The following is a 15,944-nucleotide window of genomic DNA, read 5'->3' as shown; positions in this document are numbered from 1 at the left end:
GAGAGACCATGGGGGATAGTGTCTGAGGATCTCAAGGCGGCGAAACAATGTGACAAGGCAGTGGCTGTTTGATGAAGAATGGTAGGCTGCATAGAGAGAGACATAACCAGCAGAAGAAGGGAAGTGTTGATGCCTCTGTACAAGTCGTCGGTGAGGCCCCACTTGGAGTATTGTGTCCAATTTTAGGGACCATATTTCTTCAAGGACATAGACTTGAGGCAGTTCAGAGGAAGGCAACAAAATGGTACAAGGTATGTGCCATAAGACATATGAGAAGAGATTGGAGAACTTTGAATACTTACACACTACAGAAAAGGAGAGAAAAAGGTGACAGGATACAGGCATTTAAGTACTTGAAAGCTATTAACATTCACACAAACCTCTTCCAGAGACGTAGGGGCAGTAGAACTAGAGGACATGAATGGAGGTTGCAGGGAGATAGACTTAGGAATAATGTCAAGAAATACTTTCACAGAGGAGGGTAGTGGACCGCCTGGAATGGCCTTCCAGGAGAGGTGGTAGAATCAAGAATGGTCAGCGAATTCAAAATGTGTGGCATAGATACGGGGAATGGAATATATAAAAAAAATATTAATGGAGGAAAAAGACCTTAGAAATGTCTATAGACTGAAAATTCACAATATGATGTCTAAACAGACAGTGTGCGGACTAAAGGAGCTTCAATGCTCAGTGTCACACCAGACTACTCATACTCATTGGTCCAAAAACCACCAAAAGAGGCAATATTGCAGTAGTGCATAAGACACAAATTTAGTGTTCTTTTAATATTCATTAACAAGTACACTTATCTTTTCTTTCAGCTGAGTGTTTAGTGCTTTTCGTAACAGGGGGCTTGGCATGGATGGAGAGTTGCCATGGTATGGCATTTGGTAGTTAACACACAGCACTTAGGCCCCGATGCTGAAAACTCCGGTACTGTTCAGTACAGTGCCGCAACACAGCTCCCTAATACTCAATGCTAATGGCATGCAAATTTAGGTGCGCTGTTAGCGTTGAGCATTGGGGAGTCCAGGGGGAGGATTGTGCCTGGCGCATGCACGCAAGAGGCCCATTCCCAGAACACCAAAGGGAAGGAGGAGGAAGAAGTGTCGGTTGTCCAGCATTCTGGTAGGAAGCAGATGGGAGGGACAGCTTCCCAACTGGCACTTAATGTGACCGCAGTACCAGGCTGCCCTTTTCCTCCTCCTTTGCCCTTGCCTTGCCCTTCTCCCCCTCTGAGCCATTGTTGCATATTGCCATTGCTGTGTGGTCATCCTGAGTTTGTCATCTGAGTTGGTCAAAACAGGATTACATTTCTGCAGCCCCACCTGATCCCAGTAACCCTGGGGGATTGAAACTATTACAGGAATCTCTCTTCTTGGCTTTTTGCTATGCTCGGGCAGGAGAGAGGGCTGCCAGCAACACCGGTCTCCCCATTCCTCTTCACGGTTCGGCACAATCCTACGCCAGTTCTGAGCTGGCGTAGGGTTTTCAGCAGCACGAGCACCCTTGTTTGGCTCACTGTCCCGTCCGCTGACATTGGGGAGGAATAGGGAGAGAGACCTGATTAGCAAGCATTTGCATGCTCATTGTGCTGGGAGCTGGTGAGCTCATTGATTCACTTGCTGTTGGCTTTCAGCATTCTGCGCAATCTGGCGCTAACGGCCTCTAGCACCCACATTTGCTTCTGAGCATCGGGGGCCTCACTGCATGCTAAATGCCTAACACAGAGTTTAATCTCTACCTGTAGGAATGTTTTCACTCAATCTAGGTAATTTACCTGTGAACAAGAAAGCACATGCTTGAGTTTATCAACATAAGCAGTTTTATTTAAAGCCCATTTCCATAGGTTAAAACAATGTTTTACACGTGAAAATGCTTATAAAATTACCATTCTTATTTACAATTCTAGTATGTCTTTTATCCCTGTTTTATAATATCTAGAAAGAATTGGTGTGCCTAAGAAGGTTCAAAATAAATTGCAGCCTCCATCATTATTTTTGAGCACAAAACTGTACATATAAATGTACAGGAAAATGTCTCCAGCCTTGCGGACTGAGGAATCAAAGACTTGAGTGGCAGGGCACCTGTCGGCAGTCGCTGAGAGCAGAGAAATTAAAGATTTGCCTCCAACAATAAATCAGGGAAAATTTTGATTACCTTTCTTTTTTAGCAACAGTAGGCTCTAGTACACTTAAGATGAGTAACAAAACACATTAAGGTTCCCCTTTATAGAGTTTGGACACTGCTCCTGCTGTAGCTTTTGTAATCCCTCCGATATTTAAGGGGATTGAAGCGTGCAGAAGAGGTTCCTGCCTGCTTGAATCCCAATATCACCTGTGACAGCTGCAAAAAAAGTGGGCAGTCAGGGGCAGTATAGGGAGCGGTGTTAGGGAGCAGGTGCTAGCAATATTTCTTAATTAGGACACTTTGCTATGCTGCTTAATCCTGATCTGAGGAATTGGATTTATGTATGAATTTTAAATCTAATGGCTCATTTTCCTAATATCAGTTAAGGTGAATAGCATACAGTTATAAGCCCTGGTTTACAAGGAAATGTCTACTGTAATTCGTTTTGTACCTGAGACAATGGTGAGTTAAGTAATTTGCGGAAGATCACAAGGAGAGCCATGTGCACTGTTCTAACTAGTATGCTAGTCTTCCACAAATAGATCAGGCTATCAGGTTTCTGGTCACACTCCACAGACAAGAGTTCAGTTATCCTGATACACCTTTCTTTGAGACATGTTGCCTCTCTCTCTCTCTCTCTCTCTCTCTCTCTCTCTCTCCCCCTCCCTCCCTCCCTCCCTCCAATATTACCAGAGCAAACACATTGGGAGCCTTAGTATGCCACATTTATTCTGTCCTTATCTCACTTACTTAAAGGTTAAATGAGAGATGCTGCATTTTTTTTTTTTTGCATTGCTTTCAAAGAAAAGCTAATGCATAGTATTGCTGAATTATTTTCCTTGTCTTCTAATAACAGTGTTAAATATAGTAGTGTCATATTAGTCACTGCAAATAGCACATGATATTGAAAGGACTTTTTAATACGAGAAGATCCATTCCTAAAACAAGAAACCAAGATCCTTATTTTTATGTTAACTATACATAGATCTTAAACTTGTGAAAATTGTTCATTTTTTGGGGTTATTTTTATTCATATAGTGAATCTATATATTTCATAGACCAAGCAAAATTTATTTTGCTCATAAGCTTATTGAATGTACAAACTTTGAACATATTACATCTATATTTCTAGTGCTTACCAGTAGCTGCACATAAATTAATGCTATTGTGTCGCTGCTATTGTACTCACAATCAGTTATATGTTCCTGAGTTCCTGTCCAGTTGCTGTGATTTTCTCAATATGTTCTTCTCTTGGTTCCATCCTTAAAAGTGATGCAGAAAACTTTTACACATACAGGTGCATTCCAAGTTGTTGGTTCCTTGAATTAGAGCTCCTTTCTACTGTCCTCTTCAATGTACTGAACTTTCACAAAGGGATGAAGCAGATTCTTGGTTCAGTCAGTTTTTGTGACAGGGTTTGTTTTAATCATTTGAAATGTATTGTCAATAATTAGACTGTACTGCTTATTGTCTGATGTTTTAATCTATACTCCATTTAGGAAATTGTGATAAGCGATCTACAAATAATTTAAAATTTAAAACTTTGAGGTCACCTCTTTGACCTATGAATATTTATGTAACTGATTATCAGAGTCAGGGGTCATAGTTCCCCTAATTTCATTACCCCAAGCGTTAACTGAGAAAACGTTGAACTGTAAAGCAAAGATGAGGCAAAATTATAGCTCCCAAATTAAATATAAATAAGCAAAATATTTCAATCTCCAAAGAAATGAATAGAGATCAATAACTGTTCCCAACTATTGTAGAGATCCTTGATCAAGAACCGAGTATTAGTGCAACTAATTATGTTTAATAATCTGGCTTTGCCATCCAAGAAGTGATTAATTGCTGATCTTACAAACTTGAGAGTAAGGTTGAAGTATGGAATGCTAATGTTTTAAAGCTGTTGCTCAATATTAGGAAAAGGTTTGTTGCCACAAAATTGCTTCTTGCAAAACTAACAGCTAACATAAGGTCTGACTTGATTGTCACAGTTGGAAAAGGGTTTGTTTATTTGTGGTTACACGTTGTGTTACTAAACAGATGTTTTATGGTAGAAACCTCCATCTGCCACTCTTTCTCCAATTAAAAAGAAAATATTTACCCAAATAATTATGATTGTTGAGATTGGAGCCTAATAGGTTGTTAGGAAAAACAGGCTAATGGGCATACTGCATACATTCATCTTGTAAATCTTTTCAACTTCATGAGTTCCAAAGTTTATTTAATTTGAAGTGGAGGAGTAACCTAGTGTTTAGTGCACGTGGTCTAAGAACCAGGGGAACTGCATTCGATTCCCACTGCAGCTCCTTTTGACTCTGGGCAAGTCGCTTTACACTCCATTGCCCCAGGTACAAAATAAGTACCTGTATATAATATGTAAACGGCTTTGGTTGTAACCACAGAAAGGCGGTATACCAAATCCCATTCCCTTTCATTAAAATATGCCCACATGTTAGTGTCCTACCAGTGTATTGGATATAATTGTCTCGAGTAATGTTGATGAACTACTACTACTAGTTTATCCTTGAAATTAGGTACTCAGTTATATGCTGTTATGAGATTATTATTTATTATTATTTGTAGCGTTTGTATCCCACATTTTCCCACCTGTTTGCAGGCTCAGTGTGGCTTACATTGTTCTGTATTAGTGATCACCAATTCCGGAAAAGAGAAATACATAGTTAAGATGGGGGTGACAGAGTGGATTAGATAATTCAGGTGAAGAAAGTTCATTTTCGTAATAAGAAAAAAAGGTATGGGATTAAACTTCAATCGTGATAAATTGGCTTGAACAATCAGGAATATTACACGTCAATTGTGATAGATTAGTTTGAACATCAGAAAATAAAGGGTTACGTTTTGTGTAGTTCTGGTGTAAATTTTATTACTGGTATTTAGGATAGATCTTTGTGGTATGCCTTTTTGAATAGGTTGGTTTTCAGTAGTTTCAGTAGATGTGTGCTCTGGAAAGAAATGGCAATGGTAATTGCCTTCTATCACTTTTTGCATAATTTATCCTTCTTACCGTATTGTCTAATTGGGGGTTCAGTGTAAGATTAAAATCCCCTCCAATCAATAGGGACCCTTCAACGTGTCTGGTGAGTATTTGGTCTAGTGCTTTGAAAATTCCCCATGTTGTGAGTTTGGGGCCATATATATTCACTAAAGTATATGTTCGCCCCGCCAGAGCAAAGACAATCAGCAAGTATCGCCCCCCCTTTATCCTTGATAACTTTTTAAATCTCCCATGGCTTCCCCCTACCAAATGCTATAAGGACACCTTTACTTTTCGTGTTATCTGTGCTCGAGGCAAAGTGCACAATAGGATATGCTTTGTGTGTGCATAGTCGCTCATATTTGGTTTTTAAATGGGTCTCCTGTATCAACCCTATGTCCACCCTGTGGCGCTGCAGTTCCTGGAACAACAGCTGTTTTTTCCTGGGTATGTTTAGCCCCCTGGCATTTAGCACCATACACTTAATGTCCCCCATGCCTTTTAATATACATGAATCCTTTCTTTATCTTCTCCCGCCCTTTGATTCATTATCTTACAATCAGCCTGCATCCCATGCCATGCTAAACTGTTTCTTCCCCATCCCCCACCCCCATCCCAAATTCCCCTCTCCCTTCCCTTCTATAAGGTTTAGGCATCCCTTATACCTCGGAGGATGCCTAGTCTAGGAGGAAGGAACAACCTGTCTCAATCCAGTCCCCCCCATCGCAACAACAGCTTCCCAACTTTCTCTTATTGTCCTGAGCTGATTAACAGCTCATCATAATTAACCTTTAAACAACTCTTATTTAACATCCTATAACTTTACCAACAATAACGTCCTTGTTTCTTCAGGTAATTCTAGTTGCAGATTGTTGGCGCTGCAGTCTTCTCGGTCCCTTTCCCACCCGTTGCCATTTCGGTGGGGGTGGGTGAGATCCAAGCTTTGGTCTGGTGCTCGTGTCCGGCCCAGTCTCTGTGGTCGTTGTCTCCGGAAAAGTTCTTGTGTTTCCATCAGTGATCTAATTTGATGCTGCTTCCCATCTTTATAGAACACCAGTGCAAAAGGATGCCTCCATCTGTATTGGATCTTGAGATCTCTGAGATGTCGCGTAAAGGGGTTCAAGTCTCCTCTCTGCTTTAGCGTCGCCGCCGCCAGATCTTGGTATATTTCGATATTATATGAGTCCCACTTAAATTCCTGTGTTTGGCGTGCTAGTTTCAGCACTTTTTCTTTTTGCTTATAGTTGGTGAAACAGGCAATAATATCTTTTGGTCTATTGTTGCGCATTGCTCCTAGTGCCCTGTGTGCTCTTTCTATCTGAATAGACTCAGGCTCCACCGTTTTCGCCATTCGCTGTGTACAGGTCACGCACTATTTCCTGTACCACCTTCTCACAGTCCTGGTAGGTTTGGGGTTTCAGGGAGGCCCCGGAATCTGAGATTGCTGCGGCGCCCCCTGTTTTCTAAGTCCTCCACCTTGTCCAGCAGCTGTTGTTGATCGTTCTGCAGCCCCGCGACCTGTTGGTCCAGCGACCCGAGAGCCTCACCTTGTGCCTCCACCTGCGCTTCTGTCTCTTCCAGACGTGTTCCCAGCTCTCTGAGGGCTTTGAGATCGGAGTTGATATTTTGTAACCACTGCTACAGGCTCAGTTGGTCCATCTCAGATGGCTCTGCTGCCGCTTGTTTCCCCAGCTGGCTGCCTTGGGATGGGGCACTTCCCGCCTCCATTACGCTCTTCGTTTTCCTCGCGTCCGCCATCTTGTTTGTATGCTGCGATCCTGCTCCCTCGAACGCAAACCGGGATAAATCCACCCCCGAGGACGGCAGTTGCATCTGCGGATTCTCGCTGTGTTCGCTGTCTGGTGAGTTATATTTTTAACCCTCCAGCTTCGCTTGAGTACGCTAATTTCGCCGTTGCCGCCGCGGGGAGACCAGCGCTAGTCTTTCAGGCGTCCATCTAGGTTGGTGACGTCACTTCCTCCTAGAAATGGCAATGGTGATGAATAATTTTATTAATATACAAGGACAAAGTAGAAAATTGTAATGTACAAACCATCCTATCTATATTCTGGAGTCTGGTAGAGCTGTGGGGGCAAATGGCCCCTGCACAAAGCACTAAATACAGCACTGTATGCTCCTATATAAGAACAACCATAATGGGTCAGACCAGTGGTCCATCCAGCCTAGTATCCTGCTACCAGCAGTGGCCAATCCAGGTCACAAATACCTGGCAGAAACACAACTATTAGCACTATTCCACCCTACCATCCTAAGGAACGCAGTGGTTTCCCCCATGGCCATCTCAATAACAGGAACTTGTCCAAAACCTTTTTTTAAACCTAGATACACTAACCACCTTTACCATATCCTCCAGCAATGAGTTCCAGAGCTTAACTATTCTTTGACTGAAAAAAATATTTCCTCCTATTTGTTTTAAAAGTATTTCCATGTAATTTCTTTGAGTGTCCCTGGTCTTTGTACTTTTTGAATGAGAGAAAAAAATGATTCCCCCCCCACCCGTTCCACTCCACTCAGGATTTTGTAGACCTCAATCATATCCCCCCTCAGGTATATGGGATTATAATACATGGCTCTATCCAGCATTTCCAACCTGACTTTAAAATGCAGACTCTAACCTCATCTTTCATGCAGAGGAATGTTGTCTAATAGGCCTCGGCCTTGCATACAGACAAGAGAACATTGCCAAGTGTGTCAATGTAACGAGTAACAATGCTCTTTTTTTAAAAATTCATTTATGCAATTTTTAAATTAAGCATATATCATGCATTTAAGAAAAAAAGTTAGTGATCAAGTAATAATGATTTTAAAAAAATCATAAACATGATCCCCACCTATAATCAAAGAATAACACTGAACTTCCTATAAGCCCACAAAATAGAGAGAGGGAACCTATAAGAAAGACATTCAAAAGAAAATTAAAACCCAAACAAGAGTTGCTCTAGGCATATACTTATCCTTTATAACGTCTCTATACTTCTTAATTTATATAACCCCTAACCTATGGGAAGCCGTACTGGATGTCTGTTATCAAGAAAAGCCCTAAGTTGTTTTGGGTCATAGAAAAGGTATGTAGTACAATTCAATTCTATTAAACATTTACATGGAAAAGGTAAGAAGAAATGCACACCTAGAGATAAAACTTATATGGGCGCATGTCCAAAAACTTCTTTCTCTTTTCTTGTGTATCTACAGAAATATCAGGAAAACACCTTTCCTTCTAAATACAACTTATCACGCTTTCTAAAATAAAGCCTCATCATCCAGTCTTTGTCTGATTTCCAATAGTTGTGTGACATTGACTATTCTCAGACAGATCTTCCAGCCTCGATTCCGGCCACTTCTTCTCAGACATGAAATAGATATGAGAGGTAGGGGATAGAGCTTCTAGGAACCCCCAGGATAGCCATTAGATATTTCTTAAACACCTCCACTGATGAAATACTAGTAGCTTTAGGGAAGCTAACACACCACAAATTTAGCTTCCTCGTATAATTTTCCAACTTCTCAATCTTACTGGCCAAGCCAGTAACCTCCATGTCTAGGTTCTGCCCCTCTCGTTTGTACCTCCTGAAGATCAGGCTGAATAGATTCAACTTTCCTCTGAAGTTCAAAATTCCTTGCTTCCTGGGTTACTAAGTGAGACTTACAAACTTGTAAAGAATTATCCATGTCCAATTTATTTCCCAAGAAAATCTTCTCTAAATGTGCCACAGCATTCCAAATAGAATCCAACGTAACATAGTAAATAATGGCAGATAAAGACCTGTATGGTCAATCCAGTCTGCCCAACAAGATAAACTCATTTTACATGGTATGTAATACTTTATACGTATACCCAAGTTTGATTTGTCCTTGCCAATCTCAGGGCACAGACCGTAGAAGTCTGCCCAGCGCTGTTTTTTGTTTTTTTCCTGTTTATAGCTTTTATTAAAAAATGCAGCAAATCACAACAGTAAATAACCAGTTTGGGCACAACATCAACCACAAACACAATAAAGAACAAATATTTCAACAGATATCTCCCTACTGCAAAGCTATACAGATAGTCTTTAAACCCCCCTCCCCAACCTACTCCCCCTCCCACACCCCAATACTCTGCTGTCTCTATAAGACAAGAAGAGAAGAGTCCGGGCAGGCAGAGCATTTCACATATGGGTCCCAAACTTTATGGTATGATAATAAGCGACCAGTTCGCAAGGCTGTTAACTTAGACATCAGATGGATGTTGTCCAACTTGTGTAGTATCACTGATAGACCAGGTAGGGCTGACTGTTTCCAAGCCGCGGCAAGCACCAGCTTGCTGGCTACAAACACAAAAGTAATTAAATGATGCACATGAGTCTTGACCCTTATCGGCTTAACATGCAGGAGACACTGGTCCATCTTCATAGGGTATGTAAGCTTCGTGAGGCTGTAAACAAACTTCAAAATATTAGACCAATACTTCTGGGCATGGGGACAAGCTCACCATAGATGGTACATATCAACCCCAATCCACATTGACGCCATCATAAAGCTGACTCCAAATGAAACATTTTATGCAACCGCTTAGGAGTATAGTACCAACTATGCAAGATCCTGTACCCATTTTCTTTTAAAGCACTAGAAAGATACTTTAAGCAATGATTTAAAGATCTGCTCCCACTGTGAGACTTCATAAGACACACCCAAAGCCCGCTCCCATTTCAACAAATAATACATAACATGTTGTAACCAGGTCCCCCTTCCAGGTGGGAGCTGGGGTTGACCCTGCTTAGCTTTCACCGGCTTCCGTCTGCTTTCCTAGCCAGCCACCACACTTTCGCTCGCTCTCTCTCTCCACCTTGCCAGCTGCTGAGAAAATCAGTCCCACTCCAGCAGTAAGAGCAATCCAAGTTCTTTATTGTTACAGATGTCAGCCTTGTTTAAACACCTCCAACTATCAGCAAACTTTAATCCATTTACAATTACAGGCTTTTGTTTTAAATTCTCCCTCCCAAACCTCCAGCCACACTATCTTCACCGCAGATAGTTTTGGAGATTTAGCTGGAACCACCTCCTCTCTCACCTCCTACAGTTTTAAGTTCCAAAATGCACATGCCTTTCTGTCTTAAAACCCTTCCCCCCCTTCCACAGCACTACCTCTTGGGAACAGCCAATATGGTAGCAAGTTGTGCTTTCCAGTTGCTCCCCCACTGCTTTGCTCCCAGCTTCCCCCAACTCCACAACCGGGGCAATGCTGAGGCCACAAAAGCTCTCACCCTGTCTGCACGGGTTAGAGCCAAACCACCCACCTCCATACATTCCCCCTTACCTTCTCCTTTTACCTCTTCTTTATTCCACTCCATCTCCTCCTCCTCCCCAAGCTCCACCAGCTGTTCCCCCATCTCCAGGATCAGACCTCATCTCCCAATCAGTCATTCCACCCTCCCCCTCCTGAGAGTTCAGCTGACCCTGCACTGGCTTCTGGGGAGTGTAGTTTTTCTCCTGCATTACAGCTTTCCCTGGCAGTTTGATCCCTAGAGGGCGCCCTGCTCTCCTAGCTGGGCTGAATGACCGGGGATGATGCCGGCTGAAAGAACCACTATCCCCTTTCCCTCGTACCAGCCCTCCAGAGTGCTCACAATGTTTACTTGTGAGAGGAGATCCCTATATAATCTGGAGATTCCCCCTCTTCCAAATTTGTTTCTGCTAAACTCAAATCTCCTCTAGCTTTTCTAAAGATAAAATCCCACACTTGGTGATATTGAAATGTCTGAGAGATACGGATCCCATATTCCTCAAGGATATCTTCAAATGAAACAAAGTCCCCCTCTTCCCAAATCTGCCCCAATTCACGTAAATCCAATTTTTCCCCATGAACCATACCCAGGGGCAAACTGGGGGGCAAATCGAATAAACATATGCAGATAATATATGTGACCCGGGAAAAACTTCCTCCTAATGTCCCTCCAAACTGACAGGGGTCTCTGGAGCAGTGGTGGCGTCTCTCTAACCAGCCTCCTTAAAAGTTTGTTGGGCAACCAAGTGACTGCCATCAGTGGGAATGGGTCCAACCATGTCTGCTCGAGGGATTTCCACAATTTACCCGCCCCCTGCATCCATTCTGCCAAAATGCACAGATGAGCCGCCTGATAATAAGCCAAAAAAGAGAGAACACCCATCCCTCCAAACGCTCGCAATTGATACATCACCTCCCTTCTAACTCGGGGTGGTCTCCGCTTCCAAATAAACGAAAAGACTCTATGTCTCAAGCCTCGAAAAAACTTTTCAGGTAAGAGAATGGGAATTGCCATGAACAAATAAAGCAACTTAGGGAGCAGGATCATCTTAATTGCTTCAATCCGGCCCAGCCATGAAATTGTCAAGCCCTCCCAGCGTTCAAGTTCCAGAAAGAGCTCCCTGAGTTTCCCCTGGAAAATTCGCCTCATATAAATCCTTAAACCTTTTTGTCAAATTTACCCCAAGGTACCAGATACCTCTAGACACCCAGCTAAAAGGAAAACTAATCTTTAATCTAGCTACTTGGTCCTCAGAGATAGTCACATTCAAAGCTTCTGACTTATCCATGTTAATTTTAAAGCCTGAAACCTGACCATATTCATACAAAACTGAGGTTAATACTGGAAAGGAAGCACCCGGATCAACAAGAGTCAACATTATATCATCCACAAACAACAGGATTCGAGTCTCAATCCCCCCCCCCCCCTCTTACTCCTTGAATCTCTGGATGCATATGGATGTAGCCCGCCAAAGGTTCAACCACCAACACAAAAAGAAGAGGGGATAGGGCGCAACCCTGTCTCGTACCCCGAGACAGAGGGAACGAAGGAGACCTCTGACCGTTAATTCAAACTGAAACACAAGGAGCCGTATAGATAAGATGGAGCCTGTGGAGGAAGGAACCTGCTATTCCAGCTCTCTCTAGAACCGCAAACATAAACAGCCAAAGTAAACCGATCAATCGCCTTCTCTGCAATAGTAAACATAAAGGTACTGTATAATTATAGTACAGTACCTTTGCAGATTCAGCGTAATATAGGAGGTGTAGGGCGCGTCATATATTATCAAATGTTTGAAGATCATGAACGAAACCCGTCTGATCTTCATGAATCAGCAAGGGGAGGTAGTGCTGTAAACACGTAGCCAATGTATTTTGCTGAAAATCTTATAATCTACCCCCTAAACAGAGATTGTGCGATAAGAGCCACACAACTGAGGGTCCTTACCCGGCTTCGATATAACTGTGATGGTTGCCAAATTCCATGCCTCCAGAAGATTCTGGCCCTCACTAAAGCAATTAAAGATCCGCAAGAGCAATGGGGCCAGGAGCTTACCAAATATCTTATAAAACCTATTAGTAAAGCCATCCGGCCCCGGTGCCTTCGCAGAAGACAGGGCTTGAATCGCTTGAAGAACCTCATCTAATTCAGTGGGCCTAGATAGTCGTTGCTGAGCCCCAGGAGTATGCCTGGGTTGGTGAATTTGTTCTAAGAAGGCAGATATATCCCTCTCTGAAGAGGTGATGTCTGGAGTATAGAGCTGTATATGCAAAGGGGCCGAAGTTGTCATCCCATTTTCATCTTTCAGACTGACAATATGATTGCGTGTAGACTTCTGCCTAAGTTTATGAGCTAAAAGTTTCCTAGCTTTATTGCCAAACTCAAAATGAGCCTGCCGAACCCGCTGAAGTTGCTCTGAAAGATCTGCTAATTGTAGTTCATGTAATTCCTGACGGATCCTATGAGCTTGATCTGTCAGCTGGGCCGAATGTTGCGGCTGTCGACTAAAGCATCTCTCTACCTCTAATAGTCTTCTACGCAATGAATCTTCCGCCTGACCACGCTGCCTTCGAACATGGGCTTTCAGTGCAATAAGTTGACCACGCATTACCACCTTCAACCCCTCTCACAGTTGAAAACTATGCCAAAATATTTCACAGGACCCCAAAGTCATCCACAAAGGAAAGATATTCAACATAAAGGGATCTTTCACTTGCTCATCTTCCAATGTGGTATATATCATTCAGTGTAAAAAAATGTAACAAAGGATGCTATATTGGAGAAACAGGCCAGATGCTTAAGACAAGATTCAATTTACATAGACATCACATGAACAATGCTGGTGCCAGTAGGGTTCCCACACCTGTTGGTCAACATTTTACAGGACCAGGACACTGTACCAGTGACTTCACAGTGAGAATCCTGAAAGGTAACTTTAAAACCATACAAGAACGTAAGACCTTGAAGTCAGAATGATTGAATATTCTAACACCCAACAGAAAGGACTTAACAAGGATCTGGGGTTCCTAGCCCATTATAAACCATAAAGCTGTATGTCTCTGTTGATCACCCCACCCCTCACCTATCCACACCCATCCTGTTAGAATAGCAATGATATGCTTTGATGTCTCCATGCATACCTCCTACCCACCCCCATCCTCCCACCCTGTCAGACTGTCATAGTAATGCTTGAATGTTTTCACTTATATACACTGTCAGCTAGCACATTTGCTTATTTCCGATCTGACGAAGAAGGGCAAACTTCGAAAGCTAATCAAGAAATGTATTAAGTTATGTCCAATAAAAAAGGTATCATCTTATTTTCTTTTCCATGTTTTATTTTGTTTGATTTCTATTGATAACCTTAAGAGTGGACTAACACGGCTACCACACTCCTCTACTTAAGAATGCTTGGAGAAACCTCCCCATTATCATTAAATTGAATATACTCTAATTTGCCCTTCGATATTTTTTTTTTGTTACATTTGTACCCCGCGCTTTCCCACTCATGGCAGGCTCAATGCGGCTTACATGGGGCAATGGAGGGTTAAGTGACTTGCCCAGAGTCACAAAGAGCTGCCTGTGCCTGAAGTGGGAATCGAACTCAGTTCCTCAGTTCCCCAGGACCAAAGTCCACCACCCTAACCACTAGGCCACTCCTCCAATAGTAGGACATATCCAATAGTAAAGTATCATCTAGTCGCCATTCCGGATGGGTTTTAGGGGGACCCAAAATATGATGCTGTATTACTACTGGGCTGTGATCCGAGCAAGTGTGTGGCTCAATCTTAAGATCTAAAATCCTATGTGAGTACGCCACCTCACCCAGCCACAGATCTATTCATGAAAAAGAATTGTGCACAGACGAAAAATAAGTATATTCCCGGCGAGTAGGGTTAGCTTGACGCCAAAGATCTATCACGTGCTATCGCACGAAAAATGCACGAAACATCTTGTGATCCCACTCTGCATACTGAATGGCCGTGGTGGAATTATTTAATCCAGGGTCCATCGTTAAATTAAAATCTCCTCCCATTAGTAGTGATCCTACCTTATGTTTTAGTAATATTTGATCTAATTAATCTGCCACGGTCAGGAGCCAGCAAACACCACCATTGCCCCTTTAGTCTTTGTACCATCTCGGTTGGAAGCATAATATTGTAGGGGAAATTTACAATGCTTTCATAAGACTTCATTAACTGGTTTCAAATGTGTCTCCGGAATCAGGGCAATATCAACTTTTAACCGGATCAGCTCTCAAAACAGAAGCTGACGTTTCATAGGAACATTTAGCCCCCTGGCATTCAGGAGCACTAAAGTTACATCAGACATCAGAGCTCAAGTTTTTGAATACCAAACCCCACATGCAGTCTCCCTCCCGAACCCAACTCAATCCCCTCCTCTCAAGCCTTAACCACCCCTTACCCTTTTTCCCAATCCCACCCCTCCCTCTCAACTCCCTCCCTCCCCCTAGCCCCCACCTGGTTCTAAGGCCCTCCCCTACAAAGAGAAGGCACATCCAACAGAGGAAGTGAGTTTCCCCCTCCCGCCCCTCACACCATATTTCTCATATTGCAAAACAGTTTAAATTCCTCAACTTTCAAACACAACATACAAACCATGATGAGAACAAAACCTATCCTTCTGTTGCTGAAATTTCAAAAATGCAACTTCAGGGTCCGCATTGCTAGCATGTAAAAGTCTAACACACATTGTCCCATTCTCAACTATCTGGAAATACCACCACATCAGGTCAGCTGACCAGCAGACTTCTGGTGTTCCAACCTCTTATTTCCCTTTGACACCCGCTGCTGTTTTGGGTGTGCCAACATAGAGACAGATCTATTTTTGCCTGGTGTCGCTGAAGGTTTATTCATATCTCCATCTGCCTCAGCCACAGATTTAATCTGATGCATACGGCCATTCTTGTAGAATGCCAGAGCAAATGGGTGTCTCCATCGGTATCTAATGCCCAGCTCACGCAATCTCATAGTAACCGGCTTCAGGTCTGCTCTCCTGTTTAGAGTGATTGAGGCCAAGTCTTGATACACTGCTACCTGATAGGAATCCCATTTGAAGTTGTCAATCTTTTGGCTCGCTTGTAGCACCCACTCCTTGAGCTTGAAATCTTGGAAACAAGCAATTATATCCTTAGACAAATTATTCCTTGTTATGCCCAGGGCCCTATGAGAGCGCTCCAAGAGAACCTCCTTTGGATTAATAGCTGAACCAGCCTCAGTTAACAGAGCACTCACCAGCCTCTGCACCACATCCTCACAATCTAGATAAGCTGGCATTTTAGGCAATCCTCTAAAGTGGAGCTTGCATCTCCGGCTTCTATTTGCCAAGACCTTCAACTTATCTGTTAGTTGCTGAAATCCTGTGTGCATCTCCCCCATCTGCCGGTCCAGGGCATTTATCCCTCTCTCCTGCTCTTCCAGCTCTTCTAGGTGGTTACCCAAGTCACGGATTTCTCCTCGAAGATCCGCATCCAAAGCTACTAAATCTGTGCAGACTGCTTTAAGATCTGTCCG

The 15,944-nt window shown here is 42.8% G+C and overlaps 1 protein-coding gene across 1 annotated transcript in view; it reads left to right on the top strand.

The window, feature by feature from the left end:
• LOC115477824 (ELKS/Rab6-interacting/CAST family member 1-like) overlaps positions 1-15,944 on the top strand; it is a 631,897-nt gene that overhangs the window by 210,810 nt on the left and 405,143 nt on the right. The gene's annotated exons all lie outside the window — the stretch shown is intronic.

Source organism: Microcaecilia unicolor, chromosome 9 (assembly GCF_901765095.1).
Source record: "Microcaecilia unicolor chromosome 9, aMicUni1.1, whole genome shotgun sequence".
In the NCBI taxonomy this organism is placed as follows: domain Eukaryota; kingdom Metazoa; phylum Chordata; class Amphibia; order Gymnophiona; family Siphonopidae; genus Microcaecilia; species Microcaecilia unicolor.
Note: the sequence above shows the minus strand (reverse complement) of the source record. Positions and strands in the feature narration are given on the sequence as shown.